Here is a 5,301-nt window from a genome sequence, read left to right on the forward strand (position 1 = left end):
AAGCAAGGCATCAGGTCCGGTACTAGAACCATGGCTGGCCGTGTAGAAGTCCAGCACCTTAACCACCATGTCACCTACTGCTCCCCCTCAGTTTGCTTAAACTCAAGGACACAGATTGTTTCTTCAGTCAAAGCCTTTTCATTCTTATCATTTCAAAGCCCTGTCCTGTTCAAGGCCCTGGTGTTTGCATGTAAGTTTTTTTTTTTTTTTTGAGATGTTTACTACAGGGCTCATGTGCTTGCTGGAGAGACAGAAAGTGAGAAATCACCCCCCAGGAGGGATGGCCATGCCCCAATCCCTTCTCATTCTCCTCTCTGGATTTTGGGAATGCACCCACACACACCCAGTCTGAATTTTAAGCTGTTAGGACCAGGACTCAAACCATAGTTGACTACGTGGGAGTCCAGCGACGTAACCGTTATGCCATCCGCTGGTCACCATTTATTTGCAAAGCACATTTCAGGTTTGTAAAACCATAAACTCGCTGGTTGTGTGCCAATTGTGAAACAGGCCTGGCAAGTTAAAGAGGACTGAAAGATGTCACCAGAGCGGGGAAATGGTGAAAGTCAGATAAAAGCTTAGTGAACTTATGTTCTCTCAAACAGGTGAGGAAACGGAGACCCCAAAACACAGACTGATGACAAGCACAGAGGTGGGTTAGAGTTGGGGCCCCGACTCAACGAAGTCCCATGACTTGTTCCACTATCCTCCGTCTAGTTTGCTCAGAACCAAAGCAGATGGTTTGTTCTTAGTGTGGGAGAGTTGCCTACTTTGGAATCCCTTTCTAATTGCAGGATAAGAGACCAGTAAAAAAAGGGCAGAGCTCCTCCTGCTCGTGTTTCTCTTTGGGTCCTTTAAATATCAGCGACCTCGCTTCGCTCTCTCTCCCTCACTTGATATCCAGCCGTGGATGCTCGCAGAAGAATCATAAACTTGTGACTTCAGCAAAAGAAGAAAATGTGTACAGCTCATTCGACCAACTTAAGGAAACTCTCCATTTCCTGGAGTTTCCGTCCAGCTGCCTTGTTGTTGTTTTTTTAATTTTTTTTATTTTTTGAGAGATTTTTTGCTATAGGGCACGTGCGCTCTCCAGACAGACAGAGAGAGACAGAGAGATAGAAAGTGAGAAATCACCCTCCAGCGGGGCGGGTCACATTGCAATCCCTTCTCCTCCATTCTCCTCTCAGGATCTTGGGCATGGACGCACATGCGCCCGGCGTGAGTTTTAAGCCACTGGGTCCGGGACACGAACCGTGGTCGACTACGTGGGAGTACAACGACATAGCCATTACGCTAACTGCTGGTTCCTCAGCTGCCTTGTTTTGTAGAACAGATCAAATCCCAGAGAGGACACGTGACTTGCTTCAGATTGCCCAGTGAGTAAGTGGCAGTGTTAGGATTGCAATGAAGTCTTCTGGGTCCAAGGCTAGAGATCGTTTTCCAAAAATGTCTTTAAAATAAGATTTACTTTGGGACCAGCAGATGGCGTAATGGTTATGTCACTGGACTCTCACATGGCTGACTGCAGTTCGAGTCCTGGACTGGGAGGCTTGAAATCATCAGGCGTGTGGGCCTGCCTGCCAAAATCCCAAGAGGAGAATGGAGAAGAAGGGACTGTGGCATGGCCATTCCCCCAGGGAGTGATTTCTTGCTTTCTGTCTCTCTGTCTCTCTCTGGCGAGCGCACATGCACTATAGCAAAAATCTCTCTCTAAAAAAATAAAGGATAAAAAAAAGATGAATTTTTACATCCCATGATTATTTATCTTAATCACTTCCTTGCAAATCCTCAACTCTCCCTCCAACTTAATTTCCTTGTGCTGCTTTGGCAACACCACAACTCTGGTTGAATTTACCTCTCCACTTAGTTCCCCTAGACCCCATGTAGCTGAACAAGATTCATTTTTTCCAAAATGCACAACCATTCTGTCTGTTTCCACTTTAAATTCATGGCTCCTTAATGATACCAGGCCATCACTGTGCATTGTTAGTCAATAAATATTGGTCTACCCCACTCAGTAATTATTGAATGAATGGATTGAATAAATGAATTTTGTTGAAGGTCCCATTAATGCTATAGTTGTGCTTGTCCAACTTTTAAATCTTCACAAAGCGAACTTTTTTTTTGGAGAGTTTTTGTTTTTGTTTTTGCTATAAAGCAAATGTGCTTGCCAGAAAGACAGAGAGACATGGCCACGCCGCAATCCCTTCTCCTCCATTCTCCTCTTGGGCACGCATGTACACACGGCTGGCGTGAGTTTAAGCCACTGGGTCCAGGACTCGAACCGCAATCGACGACATGGGAATCCAGTGACATAGCCATTGCAGAGACTGCTGGTACCCCTCAAAGTGAATTTTGTAGCCAGGTTCCAATGTCCATGTGGACTGAAATAGTAGTGGTGTTTGCCTAGGCTGGATGGGCTTACAGGTGGGGCAGATGGGGCTCCTACTTGATTTAAGTTGTTTGAGCCTGCGTTCCACCTAAGAGCCTCAGGACTTCCCTTCCTCCGGAAGGAGACTTTTGAAACAAGTCTAGGGGTCAGTCCAAAGCTCAGGAGCTGCAACTCAACTTATAAAGCCTTTTTATGGCACTACTTGCATAAGTAAATAGTTGGCTTCCTATTTCAAGAAAGAATGTATTTGTTCTCAAGGCTGACTTGTCCTGGGCACCCACGGGGGATACTGAAAAACACTGTTTTGAAATAGCCGAGGCAGTCTGAATCCTTCAAGCACAAAAAGCAATTGTATAGGAAAGCTGGAAGGCAAGCCACATGGCTACCCCTCTCAATTCTGAATTCAGTTTATCCCTACCTCCTCACCACACTTAGCTAAGAAGCTGGCCTGCTTTCCGCGTATTGTAGGTGCCCATGTAGACGACACGCATTGCTTGCTTTTCATTGATGTCAGCAGTGTAATGATTAAGTGGAAGCACTCCACCCCATTCACGTCTCGCAGTTTCCTGCCGATCCCCATTGTGAGCGGCAGTGCAGTGCACCTTCCCACACTTCTCCGAGGTTGTCGCTAGACTGCAACTGGGTGCCACATCACTGCCCTTCCAGTGCTCAGAATATAGGCCTCCTCCTCGTTTGAATGTGGCTGTCGATGTGGCTGTCCCTGGAAAAACACAACAGATACAAGGGTGGGTGGAGGAGTCTTCAAAAAGTTCCTGGAAATGCATATTATTAAAAAAAACCTCTGCATGGTTTTCAAAAAATTTTTGCTTCAGGGACCAGCAGGTAGTATGGTGCTGAGCTCCCACGTAGACAACCTCAATCAAATCCCAGACCTGGCAGCTTGAAACTCACGCTGGGTACATACACGTGCATGTCCAAAATCGCAGGAGGAGAACAGAAGAGAAGTGATTGTGGCATGGTCATCCCCCCCTGGCTGGTGATTTCTCACTTTCTGTCTCTGTGTTTCTCTGTGTTTCTCACACGAGTACACGTTCCCTATAGCAAAAATCTCTCAGAACAATTTTTTTTTTTTGCACAAAATAAACTTATCCTTTGATTCTATTTTTCCACAAACTCTCTAAAGTCCATTCATGTTTCACTACCATGTGGTACTAAATAAAAACTGGAGGTAAAAGTGAAGCAGAAGGGTATGAATCTAGGATGTGCATTTTCCAGGTACATAAACTATAGCCCAATAGAACACTTGAGAGCGGAATTCTAGATCATGCTCTAAGTAGAGTGGATTGGGAACAGAGAATGTTATTAACCCCCTCAGAGATCTCGATGATCTTGGCTGCTTTGACAAGAGAACACCATAAGAGGGAAGAATAATTGACGATTGTGGTTTCAAGAAAAGAACAATTAAAGGTAAGGCAACCACCCCCTTCTCTTGGCCTCACATTCTCCATCCTGACAAGAGATTTAAAAAAGAAAAGCCCAGGAAATTCCAGGGCTGAATGCCTCACCAGATAAGACAGAAATGGAAGAAAACCAAACTTCTCAAAGTAAGCATTTTGATCTTCATGCAAACATGGAGTTAATCTCAGGACAGCTAAGCACAATTACACAGATGAATTCATTGTGTGGAATGGTCATTGAGCGTAGAGAATGTTAGTGCCAGTCCAGAGTCCAAGCTCGGTAGGGGTCATACCTGAATCTGCTGAGTTGAGCACATGGAAACCTCTGTGTGCATTCAGCCTTGACCATTCCTTTTCATTTATTTCAGAGCTGCTCACTGGGGTGGCTTCAGGAAATGCAAATCAAATGTCTACAGTGGTGTTGGAAGACGGGCAGGGATTTGATATATGTGGGACTGGATATTTAAATAAAAGTCTTTAGGCCTCTACCTGTGTTAAAGTTGTTTTTAAGATAATGGTATGCTTTTTAATAATCCTTTACCCTTTAAATCAGTTTTGATTCATATAGAGACCTTCAGTGGCACAAATTCTAGACTGGGCATGAGGGCAGCTAGGTTCTAACTCCAGTTCTGGTGCAAACTCCCAGAAGGCCAGGGGTACTTTGTTCCTTGACTCCAGGCCTCCTTATCTGTAAATTGAGGAGGTGGGTTGACTAGTTCTGAGTCCAGCTCTCTTGTTCTGAGGCTCCAACTCAGTGAATTTCGGAAATACCACTTCACCTTCAGTATTTTATTTTTATCAAATGGGAAATATTTTTACAGTGTAAAATGTTTATGACCCTACAGCCTGATGGCCCTACCCAACCCACAGACTCAGGGTCCCTGCTGGGAAGAACTGAAGTCTGTTTTAGATACCTGTCCCAGCTTCAATCAAGAGAAAATTATGAACTCATCAAATATTCTCATCCCTGGTGAAAGTATGAAATTTAGCCGTATGGAGCAACTTCATTATTGAGAAGATTCTCTAAATGTTTGTAAACATTGACTCTTTGCACTGAAAGAGCCCTTAGCTAGTATGTGGGCTCAGAGTGGTTAAGCAACTTGCCCAAGATCACACAGGTAGCACAGAGGGAAGCAGGATCAAGCTGTAGGTTTCTCACTCACAGTCTGGTTCGTTCTCCTGCATCAGAGTTAGAAAAGTTCACCTTGTGAATTTGTCTTTCTATATTTACCTATACTCTTAATAGGAAATAGAAACAGTTGAATTCTGTGTTTTAAAATTAGACTTGTTGGGGAGCTAGAAGGTGGAGTGGTAGTTAAGGGCACTGGACTCTCACATGGCCGACTGTGGTTTGAATCCTGGACCTAGTGGCTTGCTTTCTTGCTTTCTCTCTCTCCCTCTCTAGTCAAGTTAAAATAAATAAATAAATAAAGTTAAATAAAAAATCAAATAAACACCCATATATAGTGCAACTTGTACCGACAGTGTAAG

This window comes from Tupaia chinensis, unplaced genomic scaffold (genome assembly GCF_000334495.1).
Source record: "Tupaia chinensis unplaced genomic scaffold, TupChi_1.0 Scaffold000407_4, whole genome shotgun sequence".
Classification (NCBI taxonomy): domain Eukaryota; kingdom Metazoa; phylum Chordata; class Mammalia; order Scandentia; family Tupaiidae; genus Tupaia; species Tupaia belangeri.